The sequence below is a fragment of the Vanacampus margaritifer genome, chromosome 4 (genome assembly GCF_051991255.1).
Source record: "Vanacampus margaritifer isolate UIUO_Vmar chromosome 4, RoL_Vmar_1.0, whole genome shotgun sequence".
NCBI lineage: Eukaryota > Metazoa > Chordata > Actinopteri > Syngnathiformes > Syngnathidae > Vanacampus > Vanacampus margaritifer.
In genome coordinates this window covers 17,855,507-17,877,265 of record NC_135435.1, presented here as the reverse complement: position 1 = coordinate 17,877,265, position 21,759 = coordinate 17,855,507, and the positions used below count along the sequence as shown (strand labels likewise).

General features: G+C 38.8%; 1 protein-coding gene and 1 long non-coding RNA gene across 5 annotated transcripts in view; one reads left to right on the top strand and one right to left on the bottom strand.

Moving 5' to 3' along the window:
* The window catches only part of LOC144050603 (uncharacterized), a 77,841-nt gene that overhangs the window by 42,398 nt on the left and 13,684 nt on the right, over window positions 1-21,759 (bottom strand). For 2 of the 4 annotated variants that reach the window (XR_013293878.1, XR_013293880.1), the window contains one exon: window positions 16,531-18,443. The exons of the other annotated variants lie outside the window; for them this stretch is intronic. This is a non-coding gene — a long non-coding RNA (uncharacterized LOC144050603). Of the gene's footprint in view, window positions 1-16,530; window positions 18,444-21,759 lie in introns of those variants that run through there. 4 annotated transcript variants of the gene reach the window in all.
* mafa (MAF bZIP transcription factor a) overlaps window positions 1-21,759 on the top strand; it is a 69,427-nt gene that overhangs the window by 46,154 nt on the left and 1,514 nt on the right. The gene's annotated exons all lie outside the window — the stretch shown is intronic.

The following is a 21,759-nucleotide window of genomic DNA, read 5'->3' as shown; positions in this document are numbered from 1 at the left end:
CTGTTGTATTGGTTTGTGATAACATAATATTTCCAAATGGGTGTACAGTATACAAGAATGCTGAGCTACAGAAGATCATCTTCTGCCATTTCTTCTATTATCTCATAGAGTTTAATCTGTAGCTGTTCACATATAATGCAAGCCAGTGGTCGTCATCCTCTAGAGTCACAGATGATTCGGAGAAGCATTTCTTATGAGCGTAATAGCAGCTGGGGTACCACAAAAGGACAACACAGAAGTGGTCCCACAGAGAACTCCCAAACCTCAAGACATCAGCTTTTAACATCCATCAAAAAAGCCACCTGGTCCCCCCTCATGTGATGTGGCTAGGGGCGGACCTGACCCGCAGCTGGATATTAGCAAGGATTTGAGGCAGGAACTCATATACCTGGGCCAGGAGTCAACCGGCTCTAGTACACACTATTAGTGCTCAGTTTGTGCCCTTAAGCACATGTGGGAATCCATTACCTCAGAACTGCAGCTGTCACATCAGATTGATAGATAAAGGTCTGAGTGCGACCTGGCTGACTTTCAATCTTGTTATATGGACATATTTAAATGAGGGGGCACACACTGCATTGTGTCAAGTCTGCCTGAGTTTATGTTGTAACTGAAGGCGGTCGAGAAGAATCATTTAAAAGATTTCTAGATGAATAGCAGTTTGAACTGGGGGTGCACCGATCAAAATTTTCTAGCCGATCACAAATCCCCAATCTTTAAAAAGTCTAACTTGACTTTTTCAGACCTCTGCGAAGGGAGATGAGATCTGTGGAAAGATCGGTTTTATTTAAAGGAATTGGTTGATTACCAATCCCGTAACAAAACCCCAAAAATCGGCACCAATTCCGATCCCATCTGATTGACAGTTTAAACTGTAATTATTAACTTAGAATGTCAATTAACACACATCCTGAGACTATTAACGGAAACAATACAGTTCACAAAATAATTTAGGAAGGCTGTGGCCAAGTGGTTAAGATTGGCACCTGCCACTATGGGGACCAAGGTTCAAGACCCCAACACATGGCAGTGCTGTCCTTTAGCAAGACACCGATACACCGACTTATTCAATGGGAACTTAAGCAGCCCACTGATCCAGTGGGTGTCACTAAAAGCGTGTTCCAACTGTGATTGATCAAATTTTGTGTACATGACACACACAAAAAAACAAAAAACAAAAAGATTCTTTGTACTTCATTTTGTCCCCCAAAAATGTAGGCTAAATTGAAAATGTTATGTTCTTAGGGAAATTGGAGCCCATGTATTTTTTTTATTAAACATTATATATTTGATCTAGATTAAATTAAATTAGAAATTGTAAATTTATCAACATTTATTCATTAAAAAAATATACTAATTTAAAAACTACGCAAAAAAACCATCACATCTATGTACATTTTTCTTTTTATATATAATCATAGATCTAACAATCGCTAATTAGATTACATTGGTTGTGTCGTTCCTTACAGGAGGCTGTCATGTTGAGCCTTAGATCATGTGCTTTGTTTTGTTTTGAATGTTTGTTTATGCACATTTTGTGTGTGTGTGGGTGTGTGTGTGTGTGTGTGTGTGTGGGTCGGTATTGTGGGGGGGCGGTGGGCTGGGGATTTGTTTTTAAACTATGTAAAGTACTTTGAGTTGCTTTTTTTTTGAATGAACAGTGCTTTACAAATAAAGATTGATTGATTGATTTTCTTTCTTTTGCCCCCCATCTTTCTGCTACGGATACCCGAAAGAGGAGGACTTTGCGAACATAGTAATTGGTGGCAGGCTTGCGAAGTGTGATCACTCGGAGGCACCGTAGTGCACACGCTTCAAAATGCTCGCACTTTGACCTTAGGACGTTGAATTGTATTAGTTCACCACTAGATTTGTTCACCACTAAATTCAACATACAGCCTCCATATTAATACATGCTTTATAATTTAGACAATGTAAGAATATCATGCTGAAGTGGTGATATGTTAAATAAATGCAGTTTAGCTTGAATTATTAAAATAATTCAAAAGGCAGAATCCAAAAGTTTGTAGAAAGTCTTTCCACAACAATGGAAAAATAGCTTTTTTGGACGATGTTGTTGTTCATATAGACAACCATATCTAAAGAGTAGCATTCTTTTTACGGTCACAGTTGTTTTGAGATTCATAAAACTCTGCCTCCGTCTCCTCCTGTATGTGTGACGTCTGTTGGCATTGGAGGTGACGGCCTCTCGGTAGCGGAAGAGCTTTGAACCTGAGGGCTACGCTCTCCTTCAGAGGCTAAGCACCACTTCAGATCGGGGGGGGGCTTCCCCTAAACAAACATTTACTGCAGTAAAGACAGGGTCGGGCCCTAACGATGTAGGTCAGCGGGGCTTTTTACAGCAAGGCCCTTTATGAAGAGGCCAGGGATGGACAAATAGCAGGACATTAGCGGTCAGCAGCATCAGCAGGAGCCAGATCTGGACGCACTTTAATAGCTGTTTGTTGGTGCAGAGGAAGAGGCTCATAAAAGTGGAGACTCTTATCTTTTGTAGACCCCGCGTGTTTGTCTTATAGTCCATTTTGATCATGGTGAACCGCCATGGACCAGCCTAAACCAGAGATGGACTGCATGCAGGCCATGTACTAATGGTAATGCAGCCTTTTTTTATGTATGCCACATGGCTGATTTCCATTTCTTACACCTCCAGTAGCGTCTAGTGATCATAATAGCAAACATGATGTGTAAACATAGTAAACACAGACTGACAATGGTGTAATAGATTTTTTTTTTTCTAACACCGTAATCAGTTCATCCAACAGGGTTTTATTTGGTGACTGCTCCGAGGGTCTTTCTCTGCCCGAGGAACTCTCTTCCACATGCTGACACCTTTAACGACTTCTTAAATGTCACAGAATGTCAGGCGGCGGAATAAAAGCAGAGGACCACCTCTTGCTTGCCGCTGAACCTGTGTAGTTTTTACTACGCTACAGTGCTGCTAGCCAGGACACATGCACTCAGGTGTGGCACACATTTTTCTCACTAGTGACATGATTTAAAGCACTTGCTACTAAGCAGGCAGACGATAAGAGCTTCTTGTCAGTGAAGGAGCACTGATTGAACACAGCATGGCCTTACAAATGTGTGCTTTGAGCTTGTTTCTTATGAGACAATCATCTATCACATGCAGTTTCATATAAAACCTTACATGATAAAGCTTTCTCTGTAGTGCACCATCTAGCCTCCACACACGCAGAATTTTTTTCCCTTTCCTCTTCCTTTCAAGAGCTTTAAAATCAGTTGTATTCCCGGGGGAGCGGACTGCTGCTGGGATGAAATGAGCATCAACTCTGCTCAATTTTCCATTGAGCTAACCAGGCAGCTCATCTCCATTAGTGTGCGCCTAACCAGCCCCACTCTGGATCTCCTTGGCTGTGATCGCACCACAAGCCGACTGGGTGGATGCGTGTGCGCGTATACACACGCTCGCGCGATTTTACGACGGCTCCGAGCCCTACAGCTGTGCGAGATCTGAGCGTTAGGCCGCAGCGAGTCTCCGGTAAGCTCAACAGCATGAGACTGTATCAATTACGCTGCAACAGCGATACAGACACAGCGTGCGGCCTTCAAAGACAAAGACTGTGATCGCACAACATCGCAGTTTCTTTAGCCACATAGTCAGCTGGATAACCTTCACGCAAGTCCCGCATCCCGGGAGGAGGACAGAAAACTGACAAGTTTTGTTTTGATTGGAACTTATTTGTAGTACAAAATGACACTACATTTATCAACAATATACATGAACTGGGCCAAAGGATGTTTTCTGTATATCACCATTAACGTCCAACAATTAAGAGCTTGTCAGTTTCACTATGTCAAGTGGAAGGGATGGAGGGTCCATACTTATAATCGAGCCAGCTGAGCGGCACAATTATTGTTTTTTGAGTTAATAGTAGGGGTGTCTTAATTAGTGCGTTCATTTTGAGTTAATTTAAAGTTCCTTTTACGCCACTATTTTTCTACTGCACTATTAATGACCAACAATCAAAATTTTGCAGTAATAAATCTAATAATAATGCATATATTTGTGGAGACTGGGGTCAAATTGTAATTTACGATTTTAAAAATGTGCAGAATTTCACAAGTTACTTCGTTACTTGAAGATTAGGTAGCTCGTAATATGAAAAGAAAAATGCACTGAGCTGTAACCAATGTCTTACAAATGCAATTATGCCATCTAGTGGCAGAAAAATTACCTCAAGGCAAATCAATATCACACTCGTACATCTTTTTAATTTTAACTAAATTTTATGAATTATTATTAAATTCCTGTATCAATGACTAGGTGGCTGTATCTATGACTATCAAGATGCAGCCATATTTCTATAAAAAATCCACGTTTATGTTAACAAGAGTATAAAAACTTGATTGTACATTTTATAGTACATTCAGAACAGATACAATTTGCGATTAATCGTGAGTTTACTATTCTATACTATATATATATATATATATATATGTCATGTAATTAATTACAATTAAAAATGTTAATCGCCTGACACCTCTAGTTAATAGCCATTCATTAAAGAATGTCCTAGGACTATTGTAATTTGTTCTGATATACTACACTACATTGCCTTTGCTGGGGAGGGGAGTTTTCTTGTTCCAAAACTTGGCAGATTGGGGACCAGCACTCATTTGAATATCATTGAAATCTTGTTCCCAGACTGGGGAATAAAGGTATAGATCACAAGTGGGCAAAGTACGGGCCAAATGCCACATCCGGCAGGCCAACAGTCTCTGCCTGGCCCTCACAGTATCAAAACGGTCAAAATGTAAAATATGTGGTGGTTTTTATTTTGAAAATTGTGCTTTTATTTTAAGTGCGCACATGTGGACAGTCGTATAAGCAAGGTAGCGAGCAAGCGCTACGACTTGTCTGTGGTATTGCCAACTTAGCGATGTTTTCACTAGTTAGTGAGCAACTATTTTTGACCAAAAATAGACTGCAAAATAAATGACAAAAGTGGTCCTAACGTTAGCAACATTTTTATTCCCTGCACAGTGGAGCGAAGAGGGCCAAGAGGCATATGTCGTAGACCGTACACAATGGGTGTATTTTAAGTCATCACAGTATCATTATACATCACTGTCAATAATATTATACTTCCTACTTATCTATATATTTGGGAGTCCTTACTAGGAATACCTGATGTGAGTTGGTGGACAAAATTGCGAGAATTTTAAAAGTCATTGTCATTTTAATGGCTGCTTATAATTTGTATTATTAAAACAAGAAATCATAATTATTCTAACTTATAATTAAGTAAGAACTACACCTAATCCACCAGTGATCAACAAGAAAACTGCCAGACAGACAAACAGCCAGAAAAAACAGGAACATAACATTAAGTTACCGTATAGCATGCTGCAAATGCCTTGTGAGAACAAAATGCACCACCTTTAGTCAGTTAATAGCGAAAGAACACACAGAACATAACTTACTTGCTAAAAGATTGATTGATGCATTGTTTTATGAGGTAATATATATTCAATTGACAGTACGCCACAAACACAATTACTCCCCGCATATATTACAACATCGGTCTCGTTGAATACTGAAGATGGACAAATTGACTTATTGTTTGGCTCGGCACCAAAATTACAAAGAGTCGGAAAGTAGAGTATGATGATGATGATGTTATGGAAGATTTATAAGGAATACAAATAAGCATTTATTACTTAGTCTGACGCAAAATGATGATAGAAAGTCCACATGCTGGGGAATCGTGAGTGCAATTTGAATGCATTTGAAATGTCCAGTCCGTTGCACATGGCACGAGCGAGAAGGAAAACAAAAGAGTAGACCGAGTAGAGTTAGGATGTGAGAGCCTTCTCAGGGGAGCTTAAACAAACCGATCGGGCTCAGGGAGAACACTTAGCACTGCTAGAGACACTCTAAACAGCCACTGAGGAATTGGGCTCTTACTGGGAAACTACATCTCTTCCAAACTAGACATCCATATATGTACCCGCTACACGCATATGTGGCTGTTTGTATGCTAGTAAGAACATATCGCTGTCACGTAAACACAAAAGTTACCATACACGCGACAATTTCGCTAATAAAAAACAGCCACAGTGTATAAGAACGGGTTCGCTTATGTTTTCCCCCAAAAAAGTGTCGCAAGTGACTTGAGACGAGGCAAAAAATGTTTTCCACTTAGGAGACGTGGTGACCTTATTCCATCTTCATGTAAAGCAGCATTTTGCCTACATCGCCAAATTTGGCTAAACATGATGAGCTTAAATTTAGTCTGTTGGATGTCAACACAAACACTGCATCGGAAGTTCATGTTTAATTAGGTGCACCCCCCCACATACACGCACGCACACACTTCACTAAAGTTCATTTCAATTAGTCCCACCTCGGCCCCACTTCCAGGTCTCAGTGATTTGTCAATGCCGTAACTTATTTGTAGCGCGGCAGGACACAAAGCAGCATGCAAATGTTGTGTATGTTTGTGCACGTGTGTTGCTGGTTGTTTTTTGTGTGACCTCGACATGAGAAGAAGGGAAAAAAAGGAACTCCTGTGCCCTTGACATTTCCTTTGCGTTCTTAAGATGAATTGCCTGTGTTATTTACGTTTTCAGGGAAGATTCATATATCCCTGCTTTGTTCCCAAACACTCAAATATAACACACGACAGCCATAAAAATAACCACTGGGTGGAATGATTTAGTTGCATGTAAAAAAAATATTTTTGTGCATTACAGTTTTATTTGCTTTGTTGTGAACTTTTAATTTACTCTAAGCACTAAAGCACCAATAATTAGGGATGTTCAATACTATCGATAGCAGTACGAGTACTCAATTCTTGAATAGTCACCTATACCAAGTATCGATACCACTTGTACTTTTGATACATAAAATTCATAATTTTAAAGAAAGGCCTTCATATCCCAATATAGCATTTTTCCTTAAAAAAATATATTGAAATTAATGTAAATTTTCTATTCTTCCAATTTCTAATGTTTAATTTCTGATCGTAAAACAGCCACATGGTCGTCCACCGTCACGAGTATCAATACCTTGATTTAAGGCCGGGTATCGCCCAATAGTGATACCTGGTATCGGTACTCGCTCATCTCTACTAATAAGAGATGAATTATATTGCTTATTTTTTTTATTTTGTGAATTATTTCACAAGGTTATCAACAAAACAAATTGTTTTGTGACAGAAAAGTGTATTTTTGTAATAAGTGTAATCAATTTTAATTGCATACAACTGTATGCTTGCTTTGTTTTTACAAGTTTTCTCTTTAGTTACAGAGCTATCATATATTGTAGATGTTTTTCTTCCATATTGCAGTAATTATTACTGCATGGTAATATACTCCACCTTTCCTTCACCTTGTATGATTTTTTTTTTTTTATTAAATTAAGGATGGACAAGTACTGATTATTTCAAGGCATCGGTAGTTGACACACTCTTGAGGCTGTTTTATGATGAGGAACTAAAAATTTGAAATTACAAGAATAGAAAATTGCCATTAAGTTCATGTAATTTAAAGGAAACATGCTATAAAGGAAAATATGTTTTTCTTTTTTTTTATCAGTCATAAATCCCAAATGTCTGATCTAAAAAGTATATGCTGTGGTCAGACGGCCTATACGTCCTTCCGCGGAGCTCAAAGGTGTTCTGTGTCTGCCCTGTCCATTTTGTGCCACCCTCACCAACATAAGCCGATCAATCAGCTGTAAGTGAAGCCATCAGGTCACCTTTGAAATTTATCATTTTTTGTGTGCGTGTAAAATGAAACGCCCCCGTGATGGTATGGCCGCTAAATTTAGATTACCTATATGCCGACATCCTCTACCCTTCCTGCCTTCTACAAAAACAAGGTTCCTCAAAGGTGCTGAGACACTGAGTCCTTGAAGACACACACAAATGCAGGTTTCTGGGTCTTTAGATGCAAGTTGAGCATCATACTTCTGTTTCTGTATTTTCCTAATGGATCCAGGATGCTGAAACGATAATATTAAATTAAAACAAAGGTAAGAGTCCAAGACTTATGTGTATGTAAGAGTAATGCACATACATAAGTTTTTAAAGAGTTGGTATGAAATGAAATGTTAAGTGGCTAATCAGCAAAAAAAAAAAATCAAAAATCACCTGCCAGAATTATTTTCCATGCGGCTGCGGTGCTTTTTTGTTGCTTTGAGAGGTGCTTAGTAGCTCTTGTTTGCACACAATCCGTCGGTGATTATTTGCCGCTTCTGGCTTCATGCACACTGATGTGTCTTTTCACAAAGCGGCTTCATTTGCATAGATTTGCCCAAGTAGCTCTCAAATCTCAAGGAGTGTACTTGAAGGAGTTTAAAAAGCAATCACGACGACGGATCTTCTTGTTTGCGTTAAAGGTCGACGATATGCCTATCAGCTTGCACCAAATAAGCTCTTTAAGTTAAGTTGCTTTTTGAAGCTATCAATCATTTTGCAGGATCATCTCAAAACATTTTTGGGAATAATGAGGTTGAAACGCGAACGTTCGTACAGTTTGGTTCTTTGAAAACTCTGTCCGCTTTGAGTTGGGATGTTTATGTTTCTTTATTATGTGCTGCCTTTTTTTTTTTCTGCTGAACGCAGCTGCTGGGGTTCTGCCATGCAGAAAGGCCCAATATGGCTGTGTCTGTTAATCAGAGTCCGGAAGCCAAAAGACAGAAAAGAGCGGAGAACCACCCGGCGAAATTTAGCACACGATGGCTCCCAGCGGGCATCATTTGGGGACCAGGGAGAGTTTTTTCCCCTCCTTCTCCCTTTCCTTTTTCCTGCATGGTTAGCAGGTTGGAAAGCTCAAGTCCAACATTGCTGCTGACACAACCACTCAGGGACGGCTGTAACAGCTCTCTTAGCATGGCACCTGTTATTGAGCCGTCAAAGAGAGAGGAGGAGGAGGAGGAAGAGGCTTGGAGGAGGAGGAAGAACATTAGCGGAGGTCGGTGCGGATGCACAAAACAAAGTGAAGCTAACTTTTAATTTGAAGAAGACAATAAAACGACGGCTGTATACTTTCGTGTGCAAGCTGAACATTGCGAGAATGATCACGCGTGTATGTTGTAATGTGAGCATTCATCCAGCATCTGAATAAACCACCTGATTATAATTGGATTCACCACAGGCTACTTTAGAAACACAACACGCACGTACCTAAATTGTGGTCATTTAAGAAACACCACAGTGAATGTAAGTTGTATTATTTACTCAAATAGTCACATTGTTTGCTTGGTTATGTACAGTTTTTTTCTAGTCTGTTTTTGACTGATGTAAAGGTAGGGCTGCTCGATTATGAAGAAAATAATAATCACAATTATCTTTGTAGTACCGGTCATTTAAATCACGATTAGGACGATCATTTATTTTTTGGTACAAAACAAGAAAATGTTTAAACATTGAAAAAAATATTAAGACAACTAAAATTCTTTGAAACACTATAATTATGCAAGTTCCTTTTGGATGAAACAAAATTTATTAGATTATTATTTTAAATTTGAAAAAAAAAAGTACAAATGTATACATTTAAACAACAAACAACTAAAAACATTAGTATTAATGATCTTTTTTTACGATTATGCAGATTTTGTAATTGTGGAGAGTAAATGAAATTGTAATTGAATTTCGATTAATTGCACAGCCCTCTGTAAGATTTTTTTTCTTTATATACACAGTTGTGTACATTCATTTGCTATTTTGAGGCAATAGTAAAACGGACACAAATAAGAGTGACATAAACTCTCAAATGCATAAGCAGATCCATTGTTTAAAGAACAAGTTTTAGTCATGAAAAAATACCTGCAATGGTGAAATCCTTGCATTGAATTATGTTTTAAAACTAAGCTAAAACCCACCTTAGTTTTCTCAGACATACATTAAAATGTTCTCACATTTTTCTCGATTATACAGTCCAAAATTTCAAAATGTCATAGATTTAAAAAAGAAAGTACAACAACAAAAAAGTACACTACTCTACACTGCAGGGAGTCACTGGGAATACAATTGGTCCCGGGACGGCGGGACATCAATGGCGGGTGCGGATGGGGGTTACGTGTGGACGAGACGACGGACATCATATTCATCGACGGGGGTAGGGTAGGAAATGAAAAAAGGAAGAAGAAAAAATAAGAATCATAAATCCAGCTACACGATGTCCTTCACATACATCAGATATGTTTGTGATGGCAGCAAGCAATCATTAAAAAAAAAAAAAAGCAACAAGAAACTTATTGTGTTGTTACAACACATATATCAAAATAAATATGCACTGAAATGATTTATGGATTTAAAAAAACAACAACAAAGCTTCATCAAGCTTATACACCCTTTTCTGGGGCTCAGCCAATAATACCATTAACAGCATTGTTCCAAGTCATTATGTGATGAGAAACACAATAATAATTGCCGGACGACTAATGCATGATTTCTTTTATTGAGCTAATCACTTTGGTGAGCATTATTTGTTTGTCTTCCTCTTTCTCTCTGCTTTTTCTTTCTTTCTTAATATGCCATAAATCCTGCGAGAGGCTGCCGTATAAATCCCTGGTGCAGACTCAATATTGTATTTTGCGGAAAGTGGCCATGTACACTTAGGAAGCCGAGACCTTGGAGTTATTAGTCAGCGGGGACAGTGGACATCGATACAATAAGATGAGCAGTTGAACTCTACAGTGGACTTGATGCTTCACAATCCAAAAGTACAAGTGTTGGGCTGAGCAAGAGGTGAATATAAAACCCCTGGGGGGAGTACTGGTAGGTATTTTCTCATTTAAGACAAATATTAGTACAGCTCTTACATTAGCTGTCATTAGATTGTACAAGTGTATCTAATGTCGAGGCTTAACATACTGCCAGTTCTGATAGAGAACCTTTGGAGTCCCACACGTGATGTCATGTGGTTTAGTTTAGGGCCTTTCTGACAGAAAAGCTTTTACACTGCACATATGGCCCACTGACAAACGTGACAGATGAAACACTGCGTTTGCTTTTGTTTAAGCAGCAGCTCTTCTCCTAATACAAGCCTTTTAAGTGATCAAAAGCGCCCAGCGATATTTGATGTTGTTTGCGGGGTGATGGTGGCTGCCGGTGGTGGTGGTGGTGGTGGTGGGAAGCAGGGGGGTTTTAGAGGCAGAGGAGGTGTCATCTAGTGATATAATGCTCCAGTCCTCTGTCACGCTGCGCAGTGTCTGCTGGGAAATAATCTGACATCTTGCGCTCAACACTTCGCAGCGATGAGTGGAGAAAGAGATGGGGGAGCAAAACGTATTCGGCAGAGAGTGATTGGACAAAGAGAGGAGGGAGAAGTGAAAGGGAAGTAAAAGGGAGGAGACGCAATCAATTGTGCAGTCCTGTCTCCATCATGTCATCACCTGTCAGCATTGATTTAAGAATATAGCTTTTGAGAAACCTTCCAGTGCAAATGTATGATCGATGCTTGAACAACATTCAAACGTGTGTCATGTATGGCACCCAAAAAAAAAAAAAAGTCCTCATCATGGAGGACTATTTCAGACCATCACAAGTCTGGGTCAGGACACATTTTCGGATTCAAATAAAAGTTTGCATATTTTGTTGAGTACAGAAAACAAGACCTCCAAATTGCGTCCGGGTTAACCAGTTGGCGAAAGATGAGTAGAACAAATGAAGAATTGGTGACAGAGTGAATAAATCGAGTCATTAAGCATGTGTTTGCGGGAGCCCCGCTTCCATATGACGGTGCGGGGTGGCAGGATGCTTCTGTTTCTGTTCACTGCAAACAGAGCAGCAGCTTTTCCGCTCTCCTCGGCACAGCTTTTGCCTCCTGCTTCTCAGGGAGACTTCTGCTTATGATTTATTTGACATATTTAAATTAATTAACCTATGACAATTTTTTATTTAAATGGTTTCAATTTCTTTTGAAAAGCAGTCACTAACCTGGGTAAAAATTGCACACATTCAGGGCAACATAGCACAAAATGGATTGGTAGCCCGATAAACACAATGAAATGTTAGTAATCCCACAATTATAAAACTGTGTAGTCCAAACTAGGGCCCAGGGGCCATTTGCGGCCCACTTTCCATTTTTTAGCGGCCCACAACATATACTCAAAATAACAGTTGGCATGTCCTGCATCACTATTTTTATTTCTTTTTTCATTCGTCTGAAAAGTGTGATTGTTGAAAAAGTTGGGGTTGCTATGCTAACAATATGAAAACACCAGGGATGGGCGCATACCGATACCATGTATCGGTATCGGTGTTGACATCAGCTTTGTTTTAAAAGGAACCCCGACTGTCATGACAAGTTTGCTGTATATTATTTATTTGGTTGTTACTGAGATAACTATTCAGAAATTCATTTTCCAAAACTCATTTCCAGTTTAATACATTTTGTAGAAACTTTATTTGGACGTACGTTGCCATTGTTATTTACATCGCAACGCATCCAGTGCGTAGTGACGTAGAATGCCGGCAGGATTGTGAAACGTCTAAAAAGCAAGCAAGTTAAGCCTTGTAGTGTTTCTAAAGCAACGCTGCGCTCTCGTCATTCACCAGACACATTCATGAGTTTTGATCGTCCCTTTAGGAACGCTACGTAGGCTTACCTTGCTTTCTTTATGGGCGTTTCACATTGCTCGGCAGAGAGCCTGCCACCATTCTACTGAATGCGTTGCGACGTAAATAACAATGGCGGTGTATGTCCAAATAAAGTTTCTACGAAATGTATTAAACTGGAAATGATTTTTGAAAAATAAATCTAATAATTATGTTGGTAACAACCAAAGAAATAACATAGAGCAAACTTGTCATGACAGTCGGGGTTCCTTTTAAGGTATCGGTACTCGTGACGGCCTCTTGTGGCCATTTTATGATTAGGAAGTAGAAATGAGAAATTAGAGGAATACAAAATTGCCATTAATTTCTTCTTTTTTTTTTAAGAAAAAATACTATATTGGAATATATATAGGTCTTTCTTTAAAATTATCTGTCATTTTGTATGTGTGTGTGTGTGTGTGTGTGTGTGGGGGGGGGGGGGTTATTTAGTAGTGGTATTGGTATTTGGTATCAATGATTACTCAAGAGTTGAGTATCCGTATCGGTCTGAAAAAAAAGTGCTATCGAACATCCCTAGAAAAAACACAAAGGAACTCACAAATAAATACTGACTAAAATAGTAACAAACTTTCTCTTCATTATGGTAAATAAAACAAAAATGTTTTCCTCCATTTTCTGCCCCTTGTCAATATATAATTAATGATCCTTAAAAAACTCAATTTGATAAAAAAAAAAAATTATGGGTCACAGACCTGCACAAAATTTGCTTCCCACCTCTTAATAGAAAACTGTGTTGTAGATGTAATTTGTATGTATTTATTTATTCATAAACAATATGAAATTGCTTGGATGATTGTTTTTTCCACTTCTAAGAAATTAAAAATAAAGAATTCCAAAAGGGTCAAGGTTCTAATAAGAACACAGGGAACATGTGACGTTAGGATTGGTGCATGCTCAAACTTGCAGGTGGAAAAAAAAAGTGTCCAGTCAATAATCACATATTCCTTCCATTGTACGTTTCCCTTGTAATAAATAACAGCAAAAGTGCAGAAAACAGCGCAATAAATTAGCAAGCCACGACAAGATGTTTTGCTCCAATTGGTTGGATCTGATCTCATATTTCTGTTCCACCGTAATTGTCTTCCGTGATTATGTTAAGTGCCACCACTGGAATGGAACAAATTATTCACCGGGCAGTGGAAAGACAGAAGACCAGTGATTCTGCCTCCACATGCGGAAATGTTAGCTCAAAACATTCTGACAATGTTGAAAAACTGAAATGATACATTCACACGTAAAACCAAGATGCACTTCCTGACCTTTTCAGTCTCGCCTGTGTGGCTTTTGTTGACACACACCATATTTTTCTCTTTCGTTTATTTGGTCCTTTACATCTGTTTCGCTCAGTCGTATCTAGATTTTAGTGCAGAGCTCAATCGTTACTGAGTGATGGTACCATCAGCATAGTGCATATGTTGTAAAACTGTCGGCTGCTGACAGATTGACAGACACGGTCAAGCCGTCGATCACTTCGAGCAAGAGAGAGAGAGGACAAGAAGGAGGAGGGAAGATAGACAGAACTACAGAATGCTTGCATTGCATTGCTATCACTAACAAACTTCTTTTTTAAGCAACATTACACAAAAACTGCTCAATTGGTTAATGAGCCAAAGAAAAGCCAATATATTTTTGGCCTATAGTTTTGTTAAGATTGAATTTTCCCATACTTTAATCTTGATCAAGGTTTACAGTGGAATCTGCAAAGCGGAACATAACCCAGTTAGTCGTGCTAGATTTTGTTGAAGTACTTCTTTCCAAACAAAAGTTTCCTATTGAAAGTCATATTTTAAAGGATTTGTTCTGTAGTCTAAACTGTCACCAATAAAACACTTAGTGATTGTCCATGCAATGATTGAAGGAATAATTTAACATTGTTGAAATAACTGGCATAAGTGTACGAGAAGACATTCCTTCCCAGAAAATGTAGATGGAGGATTTTAAAAGTCTACACACCCCTGTTGAAATGCTAGGTATTTGTAATCTAAAAAAGAATAAGACCAAGATAATTTCAAAACTTTTTCCACCATTAATGTGACCCAAAACTCGTTTAGCTTTTTAAATTAAAAAACATATTTTCAAGAGGCTAAAGAGAAATAAACCACTGACATAGTTTAGTTGCATATACTGTATGTGCACACCCTCATAACAAGGATATGTCTGTTTAAGAATTAACCAATCGCATTCAAACTCATGAAATGGAAGCCATTACAGTATACACCAGCCTCTGTTTTAAGTGTTGACAAACCCAAATAAATTCCAGATGTTCTAATAGGCTTTTGCTGACATTTGGTCTTCCCATACCACAGAAGCCTAAAGGTTTTGGGTTGACACACACTGCTATTTTGAACTGTTCATAATTTACACCACCTGATCGCTATATTTTTACGTGCCATCTCTATTTATTTATTTATTTATTTTCAGTTGAGTTGTACAGGTTATAGGTCACATTATGGTGGAAAAGGTTATGAAATTAATTAAAGTGATGGAGAATTGGGTTCATATTCTCTTTCCTTGGCGGAGGTCTACGCGCTACGGAGTGTCCCTATTTTTTCTCTGTGATCAAATCTGGCATTAAAATTAAACTGCACGACAAACACAGTCGATTTTAGAGTAAGTGCAAAAATAAAAGGAGGAATATATAGAGATTAAGTGTTACTGTGTAATTTCCAACAGATGTTGATTCAAAGGGGGAAAACTTTATTTGGTCCAGATGGTCTCAGTCAGAGCAGAATGTGTGAGTTGACTTCATTGGCTCTGGCAATGTGTTTTCCCTCCTGATAGAAATTAAAATGGTCGTTCGTTTGTCACCGCTCACTACACAGTTTAAAACGCGGCAATGAAATGTTCCTTGGCGATAATGCACCATAATTACTCAAACGCCTGTTCTTTATCTGCAGCAGAGGGTGGACATAAGGAACATTTCCCTCTGATGAAATTTTAAATGCCACAGAGCTTACTTGATTGAGAACACAGAAAATAATCATCCTTTTTTTGCCAGCCAGAGTCATAATGCCTCGAAAACAACGCTGCATGTTATGTGACCAGTTTAACAGAAAGACTCGAGCGCAGTCTGGCAGGAGCATCTCCAGCTGCTGGATGCGCCTCAGTATCTGGGCCTGCAATCAGATGTAACACGCTGTAGCAACGAGGTGTAGCACACACCTATCAGGCTTTGATAAATGTATTTGTTTTAGCAGCCTGATGGGTATTGATCTCCAGAGGCGAACATTATGGGACCCTGGAAGACGAGAGGACAGGCGGCCTTCTCCACCGGCGTATACCCCACACGCTGCACAAGAGAGGGAAGGTTTGCAGTGGTCTGTGACCGCCACTTGTTTTTTTGTTTTTTTAAAGTGGCAATAGCTCAGAAGATGGATGCAACGTGCCGATGAGTGAATGAATAAACTAAATTAAATGTAGTTATTTGAGTCCAAAATTGCCCAGAAAGTCTACAGCATAAAAATTGCATGTACTATGGATGGATGGATGTTCAGTGCATCAGATAAGGAGATATTCTCAATACTTGTGTCCAGCCGCAGGCTCACAGCAGTCACAATGCTTCACGGCATGCAGTATATCACAGACACGCTCGTTTTTAGCCCTAGTTTCATCTCTCTATTTTTTTTCCTTTGAATGCCTCGTCTTTGTCCGCCTTGCTCAAACTGTTCTTGTTTTAAGCTGACAGATGATCCATTGAGCTTTTTAAATGCCTGCTCAAAATGTCACTTCTCCACTTTCAGTCACATTTGTCACTTTTCTCCCTGACAGAAATCAAAATGTTAGAAATAAAAGCAGCACTAGAGGTTGGAAGAAGACACTCGAGAGAGTGTTTTCTTGTCTTTAATGGGTCACATGCACTGGAAAACATATGAGACACAACATGGACATGCCATCTACACTGAAGGTATTTTCAGACTAGTTGCCCATGCCCATGAAGCCCTTTTTGTATACAAGTATCGCTTACCTGGAGGCGCTGAATGAGGAATATGCTGCTTTTATTTGTGAGATAATCTAGTAACACACAACCTAGCATACCAGTATGGGCATGGTGCCTCCATCCTGAGACTCTCCACTGTCTAACTCTCAAGCATAACTAGTAAAACCCCTTGACTTGATCGAGAATTTTCTCAGCAGTCCATCATAACATACACATTTTATTATCTATAAGTGATAAATAATGATGTGTGTGCAGTGTATCTGATTAGAGTTTCCACCACAGTGCTTTTTCCTCATAGATGAAAGACGGGCGTTAAATGATGACTATTTTCCGCAGTGCTGCACTGAGTCACAATCCACTTGACCCAGTGGCCTGTAAAACTGTGCTTATCTCATGTAATGATCACAATGATTTTTGAGGTCTCTCAAGAAGAAAAAGACTTAAGTTTGTACATTGAGCGGACTAAACAAATACAGTATACACCGTCATGTTTTAATGCAGACTTTCAATTTCAGAGGCTACTCGGATCTTAGCTTTTTGAACAAGGAACAACTTCAAGCTGAGAAGTTTTACATTAAACATTAACATGCAACCACTCAAACTTTATGATAGTACAATTTGACATCATTAAAATATTATAATGCAATTTACTTGTTTGTTTTTTTTCCAGTTAGAACATTACATTTTAACATTTATGGATATTTTTTGCATTATTACACACACACAAATGGTAGACAATACATTTGGTAATTACCAGTGTTAGGCAGCTACTACATAAACGATTAGGTGGTAATCTCGTAACATTTTTTAAATTTAAATTTTGATTCACTTTTACTATTTCACCATTTTATTTTTATTCTCTTCCTTTTATTTCCTGTTTTAATTCACTTGTGGAAAGAAATATGATTTTGTGCTAAAACAAAGATTGGTTTTACTTGAGTGACACTGGCCTGAAGTTGCTGGGGAAAATCAGTTAAATACCGTATGTTTAAATAATGAGTTTTTGGAATGTAATACTATTTTTTGGGGGGAAAGTTGTTAGTACTTTATGCCATCATGGCTATTCACTTTGTTTAAACACCAACGAGTGCATCAATCATCTTGCCAAACATGTTTCCTTTGTTTTCATCTTCCCATTATGGCTGTCAATATAACCATAGAGCTTCCACTTCCTGTAATATTACATTAGATTTCCAATATCCCTGACGTGTTTTTCCATCTTTCACAGATCAAGACTTTGCAGGCTTGTTAGATGAAAAATTATCAATACAAAATAAAGCATCAGCAAAAGAGTAAAAACCTTTTTGCCAACATGCTCTTGTGCCCAGCATCAATAATTAAGCCACTGGCACAGAACTTTATTTTCAATGCATGATCGAGGTCAACCGATGTTCGATTCAGTTATGTACTGTATTTGTTGAGTAAAATGTAAACAATAACAAGGCCATTAAATTTTTTACATTCACTAATTTTCAAGCTCTAAATGCTGAAAAATAAGGAGAGTGGATTTTGTTTGTGTGAGGGGATGCTGGTGTCTATTTGCTTTTCGAAGCGTTTTAAAATTGGGCTAGTCCTACCAAAAATTTAAAATGAAAGTGGTGGAGCTGTATTATTTATTTATTTATTGATTCATTTATTTATTAATGTGTTTAGTGTTGCACACTTCCAGTGCGACTGATTTCTTTTGTTAATTAAATTAATCACCGACACCTACCACAAAGACCGAAACGCATTATGGCATACTTCAGTTCTTATTTGTTTTATGCTACTGTTTAATAAATATTGATTTACTATCTTAATTACACGTTAATCTCAAAACACCAAGGTTCCAGGGTTATGACTCTCTCAAGCCATCATCCAAATTTCCTGTTTTCCCCAACGGCATCCGGAGAGGGCTATAAAAGTGGAAAGCAAACATTAAAAAGACAAGTGTCAATATCAGCAATACAGCCTGACCTAGCTTCTTATCAATGATGTGCAGCAGGTTTTTTTTTTTTAAAGTCATTCATAAAATGCAAAGACAACAGAAAAGTTTTTTTTTTTTTTTTTTTGCAGTATAAGCATAATCTCTTTCTGAACTCCTGTTTCGCTGCCAGCATATCCCAGAGGATGTCTTTGTTGCTGAACTTCCCAGAGCTGATATAGTGTTAGTCTTAATGTTAATTGTCATAATGTTTCATGCATGATTCAAAATCAACTTGACTCAACTATTAGAATTATTAAGAAATAATCATTCAACAATATCCCATCCTCAAAAGACAGGCAGTTATCCATCTTCTTCTTCTTTTTTTAACAGGGCATTTATTTACTCATTAGGAATGTGAACTGGGACCTATTCCAGGTGACTTTGGTCAAGTGCTGGGGTATACCCTGGACTAATTATACCAGCCAATCACACTCTTCTATGCGCTGTATCAAAAAAAGAAGCCATATTTGTTTTTTTTAAGCGCCTGTGATTTGCTAATATCCTTGCTGCAATTAGCATTTTTACGTTTTGTTTCTGAGATCAAGGTTGCTGGTTTAATTGAGCCTGTACTAGAACCATGGCTGAGAAAGCAGGCTAGAGCATTGATAAACCATAAAATGGTTCCAATATGGCCGATCGATGAGGCTTTGTGAGGAGGTCCCTTGAGGCTTTGATTTTCCTCTCAAACAACAATCCGGGATCTCTGCTCTTCAAAGGCAAACGCCATCTTTGCTGTTATTGTTGTTGTTTCTCTCCCCCATGTTTGAGTGATGTCACTGAGGTCGATTTTATCCATGTCCATAAAGGCTCTCCCACACTTGAATCACCCAGGAGACGGCATCTGTTGGTCTTTGCAATGGTAACAACCGCCAATAAAGGTCAATCTCCCATGGTAATAGCCAATTGGGTTTGTTCCCATTATTGGCGCTCTGAGCTGTGGTCAACAGATGGAGAACTGGCACCACCGCAAGTTACGCTGCAGTCTAAAGTGGCTTGCTTCAGCCTTGAAGCAATCTTTGCTTCAGCTTGTGTTGGCCTGCACGTCACTCCATCACCTGCAGCGCCGATACGAGGAGACTTGTCGCAGTTGCGTCACAAGAGCGTTGCCAGTGAAGGCGAACTGTCTAACCATTTCTGCTAATTGCCTCATTAATGATTCACCAGTGTTAGGCTGCTCTAGCACTTCGCTGTGGGGAGCAAATTGTTCTGATTGGTTTGCCTCTGTCAATTATTGATGAGGCGGTGAGCTGAAGTGCTAACACCTGGCTTTGCAGGTCCAAATGGCCCTGCATTCCCATCACATACTCTGTTATCACACACCCTGGGACCACATTGACTCTTGAAGAGCTGCCGAGTCCTGACTGCTGCTGTTTCTCTCAGAGTGGATGTAGCATGCCCGGGGCAATGGCTGTGATCTCTGTGGTGAGGTTATTGGCTCACTAGGCTCTCTGCTGAGCAAAAGGTGGACAATGCTGCGTGCTTGTAGCAATTTGTGGCTCAAATGGTATTGTCATATGGAAAGAGACAATGGATATGACTGACTGTGTCTATGACAAAAAACTACTAGATATGATAAAACCTGCGCCAATGTGTAAAGGCCGAATATGAACACAGAGGATTCATAGCATGGAACAGTGCAAAGTTTTACATAAACTGAAACAAACATGGTTGGTGTGTTGCAAATAACCTGTGAATACAAAAAACACTATTTTGTGTTCAATCGTAATTATTCCCATGGTTCCAATAATTGTTATTAATCGCATATTCATTGCACATTTTACTTCTGTTCTAAATGTTTTGATAAAATATGTTATCAGTTTTTCAGTCTTGCTAATATTTACGGTACTAATTATTAACATTACAGTAGGAAAAAAAATATGTTAACCTAATACAAATATGTCAAGTTTATTTATATAGCCCTTAATTACACTAGACTCTAGTGTAATTAAATCAAAGGGCTTCACATGCCCACAGTTGACAAATATTAACGACATCCCCTGATCGAACTAGAAGAGGGCAAGGAAAAACTAAAAAAAAAAAACATCAGGGGAACAATGGGAAACCTTGAGAGACGAACAAATATGTTTTTTAGCTCATTGATACAGTAATTTCATAAAAAATAATATCATAAATAATAATATCCTAATAATTATAATTCATACTGTAAAGTTTGTATTAGTATATACGTTAAAAAGAAGTGTGAAACATTGATTTGCATTGACATCATTAGCTGACATTAGCTTTTCATGTTGGAGATTGTTGACAGCAACATTCCATTTTTCTTTTCATACTAAGAGCTGTTGAAGCAACTTGTGGACTTGTGTTCATTTTTTAAACTGTAAATTACAACTTGACCGCAGTCTCCAGAAATATTTGCAATATTATTGTACGCACACATGGTATCCCTCTATTTTGAAGTATAGTTTATGGTTATAGTTTTATAGTTGGTAGCTGTATACGGATGTGAATTGCCATTGGTGGGGCATATTTCCTGCAAACGAGCAAGAAATAACATTAATGTGTTGTGGAAGATATCTTCTGGAGTTGTGGAATAAAATATGCCACCAGTCTACTTCAAGAGACAAAATAGAAATACACTTAGCTTTTGGCTTTCAAAAGGGTCTGAGTGCCCACTGCCCATGCAGACCCCTTTGAGAGCTGCAGCAACCTAGCTTGGCGCTAACTGGCAGTAGTACCTAGTGTATTCTCTTCTCAAAGTAGGGAAGCGGTGGTGGTGCTTCGCAGTCCAAATGGCTCTTTCAATCCAACTTTCTGTTCCACATTGTCTACCTTGGCTGCAGTGCATTTCTAAAGGGTCATTCATACATGGACGCATCTGCTTGTGTCAAGACCAGTATTTCCCAGGGCTTTCCAAATGAGGGGTGTGCATTAGGGCGTAAAAACATGTTCAAGGAACTTCAAGTTAGAACACTATTAACATGTTAATTTTGACACACCTAGTTTTTAACAAACATGTACATATGTGCAGCAAGACCAAGTTAAAAGAAAAACCTTCACGTGATGCACGGACACCTTGGAGTTGTGCCAACATTCAAGTCGCTCGTCTACCTTTGGCCTTAATTGAAGCTGATTGAAGAGTCAGCCCCCACGCAGACGACACTGTCACTCTGAATCTCTGCCAAGTGGGCTCGCCGTGTACACTCACAGGGTGGTCACTCTGCCTTTGTTTTTACACTGGCATCGGTGACAGCAGAGCCCTCCCCACCCCTTATATAATGTGACCG